The following is a 19,280-nucleotide window of genomic DNA, read 5'->3' as shown; positions in this document are numbered from 1 at the left end:
CAATTACCGAAAGTGGCTTTGAGTGGGACCACTGGACATGATTTCACTGTGGTCGGGGCTTCCCGTACGCCATGCCGCACGCAGAGGGCGAAGAGGGCAGCGCAGACGTCCCGCCAATAATTGCGCAACGAAGGGAGATTCATCGTGGCGTCAGCTTGAAAGGTTTTCTAACATAACTCGCCTTATGGCACTTTGGCAGTATCCAGTTTCTACGCATAATGTTGGATGGTTTTAGAAACTTCCACGGCGCTTACCTACTTTACGGATCGTTGGTGGCAGTCGTCAGTGGCATCCCGCCAACCACGACGCCAACCACGACGGCTATGAGAATTAATAACCACGTCGGACCTCCGTCCTCAGGTACGTGGCGGCATCATTCCAGCCACATTACGTGACAATGCTACAGCTGTCGGTTTCGTTTCTTCACATACTGTGGGCGAAAAATAAAATTTGTTCACCAAATCTACATGTTGCTATATTCGGGTCGTGCCTCGCAAGCAGGAACGCATTCACAAGTTTGTGCAAGGCCAATTCACCACTCGAAATGTCGGGAACACATAACTGAGAAAGAGCTAGTAATGGTTGGAGTGTACTCGTCCAATGTGAACTTTTTCAGAAAAAAACACAAAAAAGCTGGAAAGTGGCAACAACAATAACGTTTATACTTTCATCATTACTCTAGAGAATGTAATAGAACAACAGTTACTCGTGACACTTAAAAACAAAGTTACTCGTTACCGTTACAGGTTATCAGAAAGTAACAAAATGGCAGTAACGCGTTACTAGAGGTGCTTTACTACCCCACACTTAATTGGACCAATACAACCTTGAAAACAAGGTATGCGCCCCCCCCCCCCCGCCCCCACACTCCCAAACGTTATTGTTAAGTGCTGAGTAATCAGGAGTCGCTTACGGAAAGCACAACGAGTAGCTTTACTCTGCGATCGTGATGGCGGCGTGACCGAATGTCCTTGCATGCGCAGGCACGTACACTGTCTGGCGCAGGAGAAGACGAGGCGCGTCTTCTTCTTTTTCCATGTTATGCCGGACATAACACCTCCCCCCCCTAGACGTCATGTCTATATCTTTGAGGTGGTCGCCGGTCTCGGGAACTTCTTCGAGTGCCTGAAGTGTCAGGCTCTGCCGGCGGCACAACAGGAAGCGATTCCTCGGGAATAGCAGTTGCGCTGTTGTCCCTGATGGTTGTCGCGGGTTTCGGAGCCAGGTCATCACGGCTGTTAATGTCCCATGCGGGTGCCACAGCTGTCTGTGGAGGTTGATTATGCGATGCCACTCTTCGCGGCCGTATGTGGTTGGTGTGCCGGCGAATTGAACCTTGCTCTACCCGAATCATCCAAGAGCGATGTCCCAGCTGACGTTCGATCACTCCCGGTATCCACTTTTTACCGTCTGGACATGTTTTAACCCACACTGCTTGGCCTACATTCAGCTTGCGTGGGTTTGTAGAGGTGGCAGTGATTTCAGGTGTCTCGGGGCTGAACGTCTTTAGTCGCTCGAGAGCAGACGGAAGTTCTCTTCCAAAAAGCATCCAAGCAGGTGTCTTTCCTGTTGCCACATGGATTGTTGTATGTTGTTTGAATAAAAATCTGGCAACCACACAATTCAGATCTTCTCTTCCTCTTTTAGCTAGTGCCATTTTCAGCTCTTGAACCATGCGTTCAGCCTGGCCGTTAGTTGCTGGATGGTATGGCGCGCTTGTGATGGATATTACACCGTTATTCCGGTAGAAGGTCTTGATGTCGTCGGACACAAACGCTGTGCCGTTGTCCGAAACCACCTTCCGGGGAACGCCGAAAGTTGCGAAGATAGCCCTCAATTCTCTAATGACGGCAGCCGACGTCATGTTTCGCATCACTCGGACTTCCACCCATTTAGTGCATGCGTCCACGACCACCAGAAAAACTTGGCCTTCAACTGGACCCGCAAAGTCCACGTGAATAGTATCCCAAGGGTGGGAGGGTCTGTGCCAGACTGGCATGGGCTCCTTCGGTGGTGTCTTGCCGTGGGTCTGGCAGGCAGTGCATTCTGCGACGAATGACTCTATGTCTGCGTCGATACCGGGCCACCAGAGGTAGCTCCGTGCGCATGTCTTCATTGCTATAATTCCACGGTGCCCCGCGTGAATCAACGTCAACGCGTCCGTCCTCAGTCGCGTGGGGATCACAATGCGTGCCCCCCCATGTCACACAATTTCGGTGTGTCGACAGTTCTGCCGCCTTTTTTGTGTAAGGTGCGAACTCTGGTGATTTGAGTCGATGAAGAGTGCCCTTTTGAATTGCTTCTAACACTTCAACGAGCACAGTGTCCTTTGCTGTCGCTTCTGCTACCTGTTGCGCAGACAGAGGAGGCCGTGACAATCCTTCAAACATCAAGATGTCGCCAGGTGGATTCAATTCGTCTTCTGTGTGTGGTAACGGAAGCCGACTGAGAGCGTCTGCGTTCTGGTGACGATTTCCTGGCCTGTATTTCAGGTCGTAGTGGTAGGCTGCCAGTTTTACGCACCATCTAGTCATCCTTGGTGATAATACTTGTGGAACAGGCTTGTTGGAGCCGATGATACCTAGCAGAGGCTGATGGTCTGTGAATATGGTCACGGACCTCCCAGCTGTGTATTGATGGAAGTGGTGAACTCCGTACACGATAGCGGGGCCTTCACGATCCAGTTGCGAATAGTTCCGCTCGGCACTGCCTAGCGTTCTGGATGCAAAAGCGATCGGAGCCTCCCGCCCATCAGCATCTTGCTGTGCAAGTACGGCTCCCACTCCATATGGTGAGGCGTCGCAAGACAACACTAGAGGTCGTTTTCCATCATAGTGTGCGAGCACAGTGTAGTTCGCCATTAGATCTTTCAGCTTTTTGAAAGCCCTTCGGTGTGTTTCTTCCCACCTCCACTCTTTGTTCTGTTCAAGTAGTTCGTACAGTTCCTTCGCGATTGTCGCGCGATCCTTTAAAAACCTGTCGTAAAACGCCAGGAGGCCTAGAAAGGACTGTAACTGCGTCTTGTTCTCTGGTTCTGGGGCTTCGACTACTGCTTGGATCTTGTCCTGGGTTGGATGAATTCCCTCGGCGTTTATGCGGTGACCTAAGAATTTGACCTCCTTCACGCCGAAGAAGCACTTGCATTGCTTGAGCTTCAGGCCTAGCTTTTCCAGTCGTGAGAGTACCTCATCCAGCCGACGCGCGTGCTCATTTGGAGTTGTTCCGCTGATGATTATATCGTCAAGGTAAACGCTAACTCCCGGAATGGCCGCGAGTGTGGTTTCCATGACTCGTTGAAATATCGCCGGGGCGGCCGCGATTCCGAAAGGTAGTCGCTTCACTCTGTAGAGCCCCTTGATCGTGTTGATCGTCAGTATTTTGGCGGTCGTACCCGTTACTCGCAGCTGCTGACACGCTTGCGTCAGTAACGTATACGACCGCCGAAATACTGACGATCAACACGATCAAGGGGCTCTACAGAGTGAAGCGACTACCTTTCGGAATCGCGGCCGCCCCGGCGATATTTCAACGAGTCATGGAAACCACACTCGCGGCCATTCCGGGAGTCAGCGTTTACCTTGACGATATAATCATCAGCGGAACAACTCCAAGTGAGCACGCGCGTCGGCTGGATGAGGTACGTCAGCTTGAAAGGTTTTCTAACAAAAAATCGCTGGTGGCAGTCGTCAGTGGCATCCCGCCAACCACGACGCCAACCACGACGGCTCTGATAATTAATAACCGCGTCGGACCTCCGTCCTCAGGTACGTGGCCGCATCATTCCAGCCACATTACGTGACCATGCTACAGCTGTCGGTTTCGTTTCTTCACATACTGTGGGCGAAAAATAAAATTTGTTCACCAAATCTACATGTAGCTATATTCGGGTCGTGCCTCGCAAGCAAGAACGCATTCACAAGTTTGTGCAAGGCCAATTCACCACTCGAAATGTCGGGAACACATAACTGAGAAAGCGCTAGTAATGGTTGGAGTGTACTCGTCCAATGTAAACTTTTTCAGAAAAAAACACCAAAAAGCTGGAAAGTGGCAACAACAATAACGTTTATACTTTCATCATTACTCTAGAGAATGTAATAGAACAACAGTTACTCGTGACACTTAAAAACAAAGTTACTCGTTACCGTTACAGGTTATCAGAAAGTAACAAAATGGCAGTAACGCGTTACTAGAGGTGCTTTACTACCCCACACTTAATTGGACCAATACAACCTTAAAAACAAGGTATGCGCCCCCCCCCCCCCCCCACTCTCAAACGTTATCCCCAGTAAATCCAAACGCTGCACCGCCTTCATGTGCCGACGTGTTCATGTCGAAGAAAGTTTGGGATGGGCGTCGAAAATACGAGTTTGTTTTTGTTGTGGTTTATATTAGAAGTACCGAGTCAATTTAGTAGATAACGACCTTAGTCGGTTTGGATATTACAGTGAGCGTGAAAGATTTTCAACAGGACTATTGCTGTTGCCCTCCATGATTAAATAGCTCCCTTACACAAACGGCATCCACACAATGAGGTCTGTTCAAAACAGCCGAAAGCAAATCTTTTCATTCGCTGTAGGAGAATATTGGCTTCGCAAATATTCGGCCACCACAAAAAAAGGCATAAAAACAGAGTGGGTTATTCCATACGGAACGAGTTCATTGATTGTTCCCTTTCCTCTGGGTGAGAAGAGTTTGCTCTCGCTTCCCACAAAGAAAACTCGGCTGTCGTGTACGGTCTAAGCACGGCTGAACTGTACCGCAAAGAGAGTGATGGACAGTAATTCTCTTCTGCTTTGCATCATTTTAACATACTGGACATCAAAATGTAGGAGCCACTCACTCGTTCCTTTAAACACTAACATTAACGTAGACATCGTCTGCCTGAGGGAAACACGCGGCACCGACTGGATCATTTCCTACTTCCGTAGAAACTTCAAGACTCGGAACTGGTGCGGCAACTGGCCCCAGTACTTTGACCTCCTGAACGCAAGTGCGGCCTACGATCAAGAAACGTTGGTCATCTTGCCGAGTCACATTCTGAGACGAGGCATTTTCCGTGTGATCAGTTCGAAGATTTATAACTTTCCTCTGACCACGTGGATCATTATCGCCAGTCACTGGAATCCTCTCGAGGGCGCGGCATGGTCGCATGAACTTTTCTGCAAAGCCGTCGTCGTCCGGCAGCAAACCGCCTCTATCGCTAAAGATCGCTTTTGGAACTGCAAGTCACGGCGCATGATTAACAAAAGGGAACTTCTGGGGTACGTTTTGATGGAGAAGAAGCGATCATGGGATTGGACTAGATTACCCGCGAGGCCACTGAAGGTTGGGCTTGACGCCACATGTAGATATTTTAACCTAACTATGATGGGGATGTATATTCTGGACCACTGGAACGTCAGCTACAAGGTGGTTAAAGTCAAAGATCACAATTGGATGCGTAATCTTTTGTTCAAGCGGATCGACGTCTTGAACGCGAACATTATCTTCTCGGAGTACCGCCGATCTCACATCTTCTATCCGGCCTTCCTGTTCGACAATCACGCCGTGTACTACGTCGGAGGAAAGGTCACCTGGCAGAACGGCATGCACCTGAATTCTTCTCTTGCCGAGTTTCTAGCTCTACTCATGGCCGCCGCGGTTGTTTGCCTCGTGTGTTTTTGCTTTATCAACTATCGCGACCGCAGGCCCCTTGGATCTGACATCGGAGCCACCGGCATGGTTTTCGTGGCTTCAGTGCTCTCTTTCCCTTACCCCGTTCCAAGTTCATTTGAGAGATCAAATTTTGGTCGCACTGTCCTCTTTTACTGGATACTAGGCGGCAGTTCCTTGGCTATATTCTTCCAGAGCCTCTTGACGTCGAGCGCTACTCACGGTGTCTCTTGGGAAGCGGACGACACGCAAGAAAAGTTGGTCCCGAATCTTGTGGCTGGAACTGTGTCGGTGTGCGTGCAACGGTTCCTCATCCACGGGTCCCTGCTCGAACAGAGAGTGAACGACTCGAACTTCTTGGGACACATGGCAAGGGCCTTCAGGCGCAACCCGACCATTGCGGGACCCGTCGACGAATGCCTCGACCGTGCGGTAAGAAGGACCCACGTGTTTTTCACGCATGTCCGCGAGCCCTCTGAGCTACAGAAGTACGGGAAAAAGATCGTTCGTGGAAAAGAGACCATGGTGCCATCGTTCGGCAGCACTCCCGTCAGGAAGGACTTCCCGCTGAGGCACGAGTTCGCAGCGGTGTATCGAAGGCTTGATGAGACCGGTCTCAGGCTGTCCGAATCACATCTTGAGGAATGGAAGCGGTCGACATCCGAAGAGTCGGCGGCTCCTTTGGATGTGCGACCATTCATCATCTTGTACCTGGCCGGGTGCGTCGCTGCGGCAATCGTTCTTGCACTTGAATGGTTGAAGTCGCTCATCTACATTTGATGGGATGTTGTTGGATTCCATTTATTTGTTTACCGGTTTTTTATGCACAGCACCTTCTGGCATTGCATTACTAAAGAAATAAAAAAAAAAGTAAAAATCTGGTGATATCAGAGTCGGAATATAATGGAATAAAACTCATCAGGAACTCCTTTCTGTGGCAATGAAAGCAAAAGCAGATATATGCGAGCACAATGGCTCCTGATTATTGAGTTAGCTCACTGTTCCTCTCTTCGGAAATGCCACTGAAAGTTGTGCCCGAACATGTTGCAAACAAAATTTAAATAAAATTTGAATAATTGTTTCAGGGTATAAACTTAGATCTGACTTTTTGAGTTAAAAATTAACGCCGGTATAAAAGAGGCTAAATTCATTTGTGAACAAAAGCTAAATATTATAAACAAGATAAAACATCTCGCGCTGGATATTCGTTGCTTCTACCTACTGTCACTTCATTTTGTGAGTTGATGTCACGGCGCTTGTCACATTGACACACACACAAAAAAAAATATTCATCCAGTATTACAGGCGAAATATCTTGAGAGAGATGCGTCTCTGCTCCAGATCTGTCAATTAATTCGTAGCAAATTGGTTTCGTAAAGCATAAACTGCTAATGGCTGGACTTGCATATTAGCCCGCGCACTTTGTGAAGTGATAACACGCACGGATACATTCTTCGGTAAAAAAAAACAAAACAAAAACAAAAAAAAAAAAACATTGAGGTTGCACGGGGAATACTATTTTGTGAATGGTGTTTTCTGCGGTCCAGCATCAAACAAAACTTTTCACGGTGGTGCTGGGGTGCATCCGACTTTAACATTTCTTTGGAGAACGTCACCCTAATCTACCTCTTCTTGAAAGGCTTTGCTGAAGCATAAGAAATCTCTGCCCTTTCTATTGTTCTCGTTTGTCAATGTTAGTCAAAGGGCCCCGCACAATGTGTGTACTATTTTTTTGACAGGGCACTCATTTGAACTGCACGACAGTTTCCGGTGACCAGGCTCTTTCAATGTTTGTTGATCGGTTCTCTAGAACGTTTATCTGGTGCAGATCCAAATAAACAAAACATGTTTTGTTTTTTTGTAGAGAGGGAGGTGGAGTGAGGGAGGGAAGGGGTGGAGAGCGGGGGGGGGGGGGGGGGGGAGGGATTGAACGAGTTCAAGAAACGTGTCTCTTTATTCATAGTAATAATTGTTCTAGTTAAGTTAATTTTAATCATTGCTCAAACACATAGAAATTTGGCGGTAGCCTTTTTGTGAGAGTCAAATGAAGTCGAAATAAATCTTCTCATTGATTTTGAGTATTGTTCAACTTGTAGTCACCATCACTGTTCATGCGTAGGGAAGCTTTTCGTCACAGAAAGGCTGGGACTCCAAGGAGTGGCTTTAGCAGTGCAACTGCTCCCAACCCCTATTTTTAGCTATCCTTTTTACGTATACTCTATACAAAGTGGACACGGAAATACACTAAAAGGAATGGCGTGAGTCGGTGTATATTACTATAGTATCTTCATGTGTCTTTTGCCAAATATTACAATAAATAATTTGTGAAAACGAAGGAGTATTTTTTTTTCATCTTAGATGAACAGTTACTACAGGAAAACCTACAAGCACTAGCGAATATCATTGTAAGTTATCCTTATTAGCACCGGTGTGGCACTTGGCTGCTTTTTTATATTACCTCAATGATTATATTTTCTAATCTTCGGCAAAGTGCTATCGCCACGATTCGGCGGTGCATTTGTACGTCATCGTGCTATCGTGAGAGGCATTACCCACAAGTCACTCCGAATAAACGCGCTAGGTCTGTGAATGTTTAAAACTATAATTACAACCGAAACTTATATTTATTTGTTGTTATGAAACATACAAAAATAGGCGCATATTGCTCAATAATCTGATAATATTCTAGAAATGTCTGAAAAAAAGGTCATATGGTATCGAAGAAAGTAAAGGAAATCAAAGGAATGTTACAAGTTGGAACCGCATCGCGTGTTCCCCTCTTTTTTAAATATTTTAGATCTTGAGGGAAATGCTTTTAGCGAGATTGTGTGTAATGCAGCGAACCTTTAGATAGCAAGGCTGCAGTGTTGTACAGGGTGTCCTCCGAAACATGTTTACAGGATATTTCTTCACCGAAAAAATGAGCTACGGATCCTTGAACGCCCATTCTTGTCCAAAGGTAGCGTTAACGGTTCGAACCAGATCGAGAAGTTTAAGAAATAACCGTTATCCTATACAGAACTTATACCCTAAGTAATCTTCTGAAAATTTCTATGGGAAAATGAAAGCCGACGAAGCTCTCGAATGCATGAAGTTGAATTGCTCCAGTTACCGAAAACACACGACAACGGGTCCCATTTTACCATTTAAAATTCCAGAAAACATCCCATAACTTCTGAGTGAGGTAACTGTTAGCTCTGAAACATTTGGAATCTGGTTCGGACCGATATCGCTTCATTTGACCGGAGAATGAGGGTTCGACAATCCATAGCTTATTTTTGCGATGAATAAAAAAATGAATATTTTCGGGAAAGAACTTGTATATTTACGTTACCATCCGGAGGCCAGCCCAGAAGGCACCGAAAGAACATCAGTATCGCGTTAGCTTACGGCTGGGGCTGGTGTCCGAACCGTTCGAACACGCGCCCCATTTGAACGTTCAAGCAGCACTCGCGTGATATATCTTGCCGCCGCCGGCCTACTGCAAATGACGTAGAAAGTACAGCCCTCTGGCCTTGTCATCCGTAGCCACCGACTGGCCTAGAATTCAGTAGTTGCGCAACCCACAAGCGTAGTGCACCCACTCACGTGAAGTGTGGAACGTGATAGCGCTTTCCGGCCCCGTTGGCATTGCCTTCTCATTCGCTATTTACGATCTTCCTCCCAGTGAGCAGGAAGTGCAGCAGACATGGCCCAGCCCACTTCCGGCGCTCAAACGTGACTCTTGTGCTATCAGGAGCTCCAACGGAGCGACGATAACGGCCGCGTCAGGCCGTGGTACGTCTGCTTTTGCTTCGTGAGAAGATTATAAGCTTATTCTGCCATCACTGCTTTCCTTCATTGCGACGTTAAGGGGCGACCGTATCGCATTCACGACTCTCGCCAAGAACTGTAATGGCTGCTGGTGATGAAGGACTTGGGGTCTGCTGGTTCTCCAAAAATGCATAATGTTTGGATGCTGCGGCTGCAGTCGCCAGTGGCCAAGCAGAAGTTGGTGGAAGCAAAGGAGCTGACTATCAAAGGGGGACGCTGCCTTGTCTTCGATCCGACGTGTTTAGGCTCAAGCTTCTTTAGGCCCCGTACCACGTTCCCAAAGGCCAGGTAAAGAAGGTGCTGGAGCGCTACAGCAAGGCGTTCCAGGTCACCAGGGAGCTTTTCGTAGAGAAGGGGTTGGAAACTGTCGAGTTTAACAGCCGCATTGTACGTCTGACGCTCAAAGGGGGCTACACCGTCAACGGCCTCCCCCATGAGATCCGCCTGAAGGGCTGCGGGGTGCTACTCGGGGTGACCTGACACAATCCGCACTGTTTTCGCTGCCGTCGTACCCTCCACGTTCGCCGGGACTGCACCGTCCCCCGTTGCTCCGACTGCCACCTGCACGGCCATCGTGACCTTCGTCACGATGGCCAGCCGCCGCAAGTTGGATGACAACACCGACTACCTGAGGAATGGCGTCGAGGCGGAGGAAGGTGGAGGATGTTTCGCCTCCGAATGTGCTGCCACCAACGGGACAGAGAGGGACGCCCGAGCCCAAGGATGACGGCAACCCTGTCGCACCGTCCACAGAGCGTCGAGGCCCGTTTACACACTTGCGACTTCTTACGACAGAGTGCCTTAAAATATCTTAAAATCCCTTGCGACGAGAGGACACACTGGCACCACCTATCGAGTCGGAGTGGAAACTTGGCGTTCCCGCATATTGTCTATTTTTCTCGCTCATCATCCTTTCTTTCTTGGCTCTAAAAACGTTAGTCAACATTATAAACGACCATTCCTCATAGGTATTACGCACATTTGACCTCGGAAATCCCGAAAAACCTTCGCTCCAGTGAAATGCAGTTCCGGGGTCACCGCATACGTGGCGCCAGCGCGCCAGTGTGTTCTCTCGTCCTATGAAAGTTCAAGAGGTTTCAACAGGTCTCGTCTCTCTTGGTCGTGCTCGGTTGCAAGGGTGCCAATGGACCTTCATTCTGGGGCGACGACGCGAGGGCAAGACACGCCCCGGGACGGAGTCGAGGAGCGCCTGCCCGAGGATCCAGCGCTTTCCGAGGATCTTTATCTTTATTCAAGTACCCACTTCACCATCAGGCATTACAGTGGGGGGGAAGGGGGGGGGGGGGCAGACAGTATACAGATACGCAAAAAACTCACACATTCAGCGCGTGAAAAAAGGCGTCATTCGAAGCTATTGAGACGGCGCGGGATAGAAGGGAGTTCCAATCGCGCGCGGTATCTACTAAAATGGAGTGTCGCAGTACGTCACCCTTAAAAGGAATTTCTCTGATTTTTAAAACATGGTCGCTCCTACTGGATGCGAAAAAAGGCCAGTTTTATATTTTTATGCTTTTTTACACCGGTTGTACCATAATAAATATCGTGAACAAATTTGAGGCGGAGGTGCTTTCTGCGTTCTTTAAATAATTGCCACTTAAGTTTATGTTTCCACTCAGTCATACTTAGTCGCCAATCGTAATTACTCAAAACAAACCCCAAAGCCATATTTTCTATTTTTTCAATTTTTTGTATAGAAAAGGTGGTATAAGGGTCCCAGACAACGCGATCATATTCTAGAATAGAACGAACATGTGAAACGTTAATGGTTTCTCTGAGCGACGGAGGTACCGTTTTGAAATTTCATCGCACTAAACCTAGCATCCGCGAGGCCTTCGGGAAACTATTGTCAACATGCGCATTCCAACGTACATCGGATGTAAAGTATACACCGAGATATTTAAATTCATTTAGGGTTTTTATAACTTTTCCATTTAGCGTATAACGAAATGCTGGCGGTAAAGACTTCCTTGTAAAAGTGGCATGTACAGTTTTTCTTACGTTCAAAGACATTTGCCATGACTGACACCATGATTCAATGCTGTCCAGGTCGTTTCGCAAAATCACACTATCCTGCGCATTTTTAATCTCTCTGTAGACAACGTAATCATCCGCAAACATTAAAATGGTAGAACAAACATTAACAGCAATATCATTTATGTAAATAAGAAATAAAAGCGGTCCTAGAACCGAGCCTTGCGGCACACCTGAAGAGACATCCGCCATGTACGATTGGAAGCCATTTAAAACCATATACTGTTTTCTGAACGACAAATACTCTCGAATCCAGTTACACACTTTGTCATCAAGTTTATAAGCGTGTAGTTTAGAAGTTAAAGGATCATGAGGAACGACTTCAAAAGCCTTACTGAAGTCAAGAAATGTACATTCAATACTTCGTCGCTTGTTGATTGCCGAAGAAAGGTCATGAAAAAATTCAACTAATTGCGTACTACAAGAATATCCCTGCCGGAATCCGTGTTGTGACGAATGTAAAAGGTTAGATGCGCTAAGATGAGTCATGAGATTACTATAAAGAATATGTTCCATTACCTTGCATGAAATACTTGTTAAAGATATCGGTCGGTAGTTTTCGACACTGGCTCTAGGACCACTTTTATGCACTGGCATTACTCGTGCAAGCTTCCAGTCTAAAAGAAGCGAAGTTACAGCGATTGTTGGAACAGTACGACGAAATATAGCCATAATTAACTTCAACAAGATTTGAAAATACACCTAGGAATATCATCCGGACCAGTCGATTTGGTTGTATGCAAGTTACGCAATTGATTAAGAATTCCAGAAACAGCAAATTCAACTTCAGGCATAACATGGGTTGCCGCTGGAACGTTAAAATCTACAGTCCTTGTCTGCAAAGGTGTAAGAACTGACCGAAAATATAAATTAAAATGCTCGTCTTTTTCGCTATCACTGTCGACGAAAGCATCGTTATGTCTGAGGGGCGGGACGGAACAATTATGTTTTTCGTTTGCTCGGACATATTTCCAAAATTCTTTTGAGGAACGCCTAAAGTTATCTTTTAATTTAAGGAAAAAATGTCGCTTTAGCCTGTTCCAACCTGTCCCGTACTACTCCAGCCAATTCTTTCAGTTTAGCGAGGTCAGTCGAGAGCCGGGTTTTACGGTATTTGACATAAGCTCTTCTTTTCTTGTTGAGTAAGCCACGCAATTCTCTCGTAAACCACGCCTTGTCAGTGCTCGTTTTGGTGTTAGCATGCGCGATGGGACACACTCGTCGCGTAAGCTGAAGATTTTTTGTTTTAGTTTAATCCATAACTCATTGAAGATTAAAGACTCGGAGAAAGTTTCGGTAACCGGAAGATAAGATTACAGCGCAGAATTCATTTTTAAATAATCCGCTCGGTCATAGAAAAGCACCCTTCTTTCACATGATTTGCTTTTGCTCGAACAACTTAAGTTGACTTGAGACACTATAGCTCTATGGTCGCTAATACCTAGAAAGGTATGAATATTCTCGACAATGCCAAAAGTGTCACAGAGCAGAAGATCGAAGATATGCCCCGTATGATCATTTCGTGTCGGTTCAGTAATATATTGCTCTAGGGAAAAAACGTCCAACAAGCTAAAACGCTCCGTATACAATTCACCACCAACTGTCTTTCTGAAGTTCGCATTATTTAATGCAATATAGCTGGCAAGTTGAAATCAGCTCCAACAATAATATGATCGCACGACATCGTTTCAATTGCATTTCAAAGACACCTGATAGCATGAGGCGTTGAATATGATGGCCGATAAAAAGGACCAACGGCTAAGCATATTCCATTAGTCAATCTTATCTGACAAAACACAGTTTCAACATTTTGGGTGTTTAACACTATCTCTGCAGAAGAAAAGGCCTTATCAACCAGAACAAACACCCCGCCACCGCGGGAACCTCGATCCCGTCTGTAACACTCGAAGCAGTCAGGGAATACTTCCGCGTCACGTACTGAATCGTCTAACCACGACTCTGTGCCTATAACCACGTGGGGCTTAGTCATCAAGAGCGGCTTCTGGAAATCATCACATTCATTTTTTAAGCTTCTAAAATTGGTAATAAGAAGAGTAATCGAGCAAGTTGTTCGCGGAACTTCACGTAGTCAGTGCCGGACAATTTGATTCGTGGTAAGATTCCCAAAAAACTTCACATCGCCCAAAAATAATGTGTCACATTTTCAAACTGTTTTAGTGTCCCCCTGCCGATGCGCCTTTGCATAATCCCACAAACGTTTCTTTATTTTTTTTCTTGGACAGGTTTTAAGAAATCTTCCGATATGCTATACGGGGTATTCTTCAGCCTTCGGGCATTTCAGAGGATGTTTTGCTTTTCCTTAAAAGATTTGAAGGTAGCAATAATCGGACGATTCTTACCAGCAGAAAACTTTCCCAGTCTATGAGCTCGTTTGGTTTCAACATTCATTCGAAGCTGCGAACTGCCAGTCTGTTGGTGAGGACGGCGACGCAGTAGTGTCGGGCGGACAGGACCAAGGTGTCGAACCGAAATTTTTATCCGTTCGGTTCCGGTTCGGTTCCGGTTCAGTTCCGGGGAGCAAAAAAGAACGGTTCAAACCGGTTCGAACCGGTTTGAACTGGTTTGAACCGCTAAATTGAGAATATATTTTCCGCGTTGTTCTGGCGATATACACTATTCACGCCGTGAAACGAATCACTATATAGTTTCTTCGATCGTCCGTGCAATTTACTTTTGTTTTTAGGTGCCAAAAATATTAATTTCAGTTATTTAATTTCGACGCAAGAGTAGAAGAAAATCTATATTAACGTACATAACGTCAAACTCAAACTCAAAATCTTTATTTCTCTTCGTTTGGAGAGAAATAAAGAGACAGAGAAAAAAGCAACAAAGGGATGGTGAGTCGTGTTCATACGACTCACCATCCCTTTGTTTACCAGTAGCATATTTTACCTGAATCAAAATGTTTAAATACAAGAGTAAAGAGATGAGCTTATTGGTACATACCTGTAAATAAATCAGCTTCAAATTTAAAACTATACTGTATTTTCTTGTCCTGTCTTCGTGTTTAAATAAAAGTCTAAAGTTCAAGCTGATCTATTTACACGGTATAAAATGTCGAGAAGTGTGGTAGGTCGTCTAAAATACCCGTGATTGGTACAACTTTGTGTCGCAGTATAAAAAGTGTAATCGTGTTCTTGAACTAAGGAATCAATTACATAAAATTATGAAATGAGCTCCTCGTGGCCATATACATCATGAAATAAGGTTCACGAAATACACTTCACAATATATATGTGTATGATGACGACCCAACTGAGCTAAAAGCAATGGAATTTTCATAATGTAACAAAAGTTTCAGGATAATTCCTTTCGGTCTATTTTTATAGAAACACCGAGCGGCAATCCAAATGCCTGTTGTTCTAACCAAACCTTGTTTAGATTCAGCACCGCACGCATGCGACTAATCATGCAGCAAGAAGTAATCGCAATTGTTCACTCTAATATATACGCACCTTCGCACTCAGATCCAATCTGGCCCAAAGTAGCGCTTGTCCAAGTGAACATTTTCTTATAGTACAGGAGAAGCTGGCATAGCCTGACTGTTGAGGTTTGTTCTGGACAAGATGCCAGACAATTTAATTTGCAAAGGAGTGCCATCCTAGCTAATTGATGATTTTAACACGATAGCGTTAGGGAGCTCATGTCGCAGAAAAGCCGATGTTGGTGGCGTGACTGGAAAATCCTGATTGGTCGATAGGTTCATGACGTCAGAGCTACATACCGTCGCGCAAGAATTTCAAACAACCCAAAATGCTTACGTGAGACGTTACATCACGCGTGAAATGAGAGTGACTAAAACATGACATGTAATGCGAGTTAAAGCTTGCCGTATTTCTCAAATGATTTCACTTTTGAAAGTAATTCCTTTGCCTTAAAGAAAAAAAATTAAGAATTTTAGACGGGATTCGAACCCACGACCCTTTAGTTGCGAGTCAGACGCTTTTCACTAGGCCAGGCGAGGCACACTTGCGCGGCAAATGAGAAAGCGATGCAAACGAGACCCATTGACGCTATCGCGTTCCACTTTTAAAGGCGAAGCTTAAGCGTCCTTCAAAATTTTTTTTTTGTTAAGTAAAACGAAGTAGTATTTCACGTTCTACTCGACAGGGCAGCTACTTAATTATACACTTTCTGGCGGTTTGCGCACGTAATCGTCATAGTTCCGCCGTGCGCCCCTGTTTACTTTGTTTTTGTCCAGTCCACAGACACATAAAAGTAATGTTCACCACATAAAAGAGGCAATAACAAACTTCTATATGTTTGAGAAGTTATATGTGTGAGAAACAGAAAACACATAGTTATTTAAATTAGCTTCAAAATCAGAAATGTATGTAAGGCCGCCCCATATCACTTATAACGTGCCTGTCGAGGATAAAACGCCGAAAATGATTGGCAGAACACCTTTCAAACAATTTGGGGGCATTGCTTTAGGGTGTTCGGCCCTCTATTTATGTTGTCAAATATTAAGTTAGTAATTAAATATATATTCATATTGATCAATCAATTTTACTTTATAAAGTTCACATCACCGCCTGAGAACGACGCAGAAGGACGATACTCGAAACTACGCGAGGCTGTGGAGTATGCGTAAAAGTGTTTTTCTGTTTTCTGATTGGCAATGTGAAACATCGGGTTGCAGGGCTCGCTAAAAAGGACTCTGTGCTCACATGATGAATTGGAGGTCAAATACACGAAATGTTGAAAAAGAGAGAGATAATTAGTGTTAGTTTTCCAAATAATCCCTTGCAGAACCCCTTACCAAAAAAACAGATACGTAAAGATGCACGCTATGGAATTCATGATTTTACATAAATAGCGTGAAGGACAGACAAGGATTCTTAAAATCTTCGTATAAATTACATTTCATCAGCTTGCATGAGCTCGAAACTTCGCGAAATACTGCCTGGGGAGGCTAATGTTATGTTCTGTTTTACCTGCACTTGTTTTGGGCCTTCACTTTACAACACTCGGCTAGAATAGTCATGCGCTCTAACATTTCTCTAGGCTGCCATATCTCATCGCGAGACTGCTATAAGTACTGCACAACTTTCCGATTAGGACGGCTATTACTAGCGTTGGGAATATCACATTTCACCAGAAAGCTGAACTTTTAGCATGGTATGCACGTGATGTCATCACACTGTAGGCTGGTGGTCATTCTGATTTCTTCTTGCTGAGAAAATCAAATTCGACGGTGCAAAAGGCACGCTGCAGGAGGTTCAAGCTCAGTGAAAGCCAAGTATTTGAAAGGCACGTATTATCATTCTTAGTGCATCTTTGTTAGGAACGGCGCGAGCGTCTGGCACGACAAAAACGTGCTTTTTGGCAAGAGCGTTTTTGCAAACAAAGTAGTTTCCGGGGTCACGCTTTTTGGTCTGCGCCAAAGATGCAGGGAAGAGGAACCTTTAGAACACAGTACGTTCTTAAAACTCCCCCTCTCCCCCCCCCCCCCCCCTCCCCCAAACACACAGACGCACTTCTTTATACAGCGGTGCTGTTAAGGGCTAGTTTCCCCAGTGTTGTGTCCGCCAGCAAACAAATGGTGACACTAAACTCTGGAGAGCTACCGCCATCTATAAATGACGACGGCAACCAGACATCCGGCTTGCCGGTTGTCTCGTTGCCGCCGCCGCGCATGGATGGCGGCAACCTCTCCAGGCTTTCCACTCTGGCTTGTCCACTTGCGGCCGGCCATTACTTCATTCCCACCATAGTACAGCTTTTCTGGTCATCCTTCTTCACCAGAGTGGCAAGGCTGAAAGTATTCCTGAACAATTGCCTCCTCCGTTGGTGTCTGTTAATTCGACAATTTTATTTGACACTTGTTAACCGCAACTCTTCATTGCTTTTATTTTGCACCCTGTGAAGTTTAAAGGGGTCATAAAACGATATGGTCTGGAATCTTCATGACTTTTTCGAGGCGTACTGGTCCTCTGGCCCAAGTGTACTTGCGCAGGCCACCACTAATTCAGAAGCTTCTTTGTCGCGGTGAAATGGCAAGGAGTAAACGAGAATATTTCTTTTAGTCTTGCCTTCCCAATGATTGAAGTCGTAATTGTAGGATAAAAACCACCCGCCTGTCGACAGTCGAGCGCGGCTCATGCATTTGACAGGAGAACTGCGTGAGCACCGTACATCGGCTCGCAACAATCAATGCCTCGGTGGGCACTTTGGTAGTGGCTCGTGTCCAACCACTGCGAAATTAAAAGTAGCACTAAAGACGAGGACAAGTTGAAGAAACAGACACGGACAGGCGCTGTCCGTGTCTGCGTCTTCTACTTGTCCTCGTCTTTAGCGCTACTTTTAATTTCGTAATGTATAACCAACTAGCCCGTCACATGATCATTGTCCAACCACTGCGGTGATGAGAATAGTCAAACTCTAACAATGCCTGGAGCTCAGCACGCGTTTTCCTCCTTTGAAACCACAGTGCGGGGGTATGATTAACGTTGGCGGCATAGGATAGACACCATGGCTCGCCGCTTGGTCTGGCTCCGAGTGGAGGGGACGAACGATGCTCATATTTCTCTCATTTTTGGGCGACTGCCATTGCCCAGAAAAAAGAGCAAAGCCAAGTTCAATCAGTTATTAACGTTGGGGAGTGATCCTGAGTAGCATTTAGTAATGTATAGAAATATTTTTATAGCTCATTTAAGCAAAATACAGAGTGAGTCGAAACTTGATAACTTTAGAGCGACGCTCGTGTGAGACTTACAGCGACTACCAACGTTCGGCTGTTCCTCTGAGGTAACTAAAATATGTTCTTCTTTTTAGGTATTCCTTCCGTACACACGTGTAGTTCACATTATTAAGTCGCATTTAGTCATTTCAGAACTTCTATTCTCAGGGATATCTTTCTGATGCAGTTCGGCAACAACGAAAACAATGTCTCAGTGCCTCAATATTTTAAAATTGGTCTTGCAACAGTTTTTTTTTGTATTTCAATAAATAGTGTTAAAAAATAACCCCTGACGTTGATAGCTTGCGGAAACATCCGTAATAACACATGCAGAAAAAATAAAGGGCAGGGGCAGCTGTAGATATCTCCTCAACCCGCAATTTCAACAAGCGGCCACGTGATCTGATACCGCCAGTGTTCATCACAGTCATGCGCTAGGCGGCAAGGGTTTGGAAAGCAAAAGCTTGGGCTGAGCTTCAGATATTGTTAGAGTTGGGCTATTAATTATCATATTTAATTGACATGAGCCGTTACCCGAATATTTGGAGATGCTGATTGTCATGAACCCGAGCACTCAATTAAGGGTTATGAAAATTGCTTACGTCACGGTGTCACGTGACTCTCGGAGCGAATTCGTAATGTCATGTTACGTCATGCTGTCAACAAGGTTAATACATCTAACGACTTCCTGAAATTAAATAAAGTTGACGCAGTGAGTCACGTCACACTACTTGACATGTATTGATACCATAACGTCACGTGACAACGTGGCATATGGTTACACCTAGTGCCAATACAAAGGTGCCACGAAAACCCACAATTTATCATACATTGCAATTCTCTATATGACGATTTGATCAATAGATAGAAATACAGCCGCCAATTTTTTATTCCTATATATTCATTTTGGGATACTAACAAAAAAAGAAAAAAGGAATATTACCTTGAACCGTTTTGAACCGGTTACCGTTATATTTCTTTTCGGTTCGTTTCCGGTTCAGTTCCAAGATGGCGGCGAAGATATCGGTTCGGTTCAGTTCCGGTTCGGCTAAAAATAACG

General features: G+C 45.4%; 1 pseudogene; it reads left to right on the top strand.

Annotated features, from left to right (window-relative positions):
* Nucleotides 1-4,770: 4,770 nt before the first annotated feature.
* LOC115317814 lies at nucleotides 4,771-6,537 on the top strand (annotated as a pseudogene).
* Nucleotides 6,538-19,280: the final 12,743 nt, after the last annotated feature.

This window comes from Ixodes scapularis, unplaced genomic scaffold (genome assembly GCF_016920785.2).
Source record: "Ixodes scapularis isolate PalLabHiFi unplaced genomic scaffold, ASM1692078v2 PGA_scaffold6__148_contigs__length_123643588, whole genome shotgun sequence".
Taxonomy (NCBI): Eukaryota; Metazoa; Arthropoda; class Arachnida; order Ixodida; family Ixodidae; genus Ixodes; species Ixodes scapularis.
This window is presented reverse-complemented; position numbering and strand designations above follow the sequence as displayed.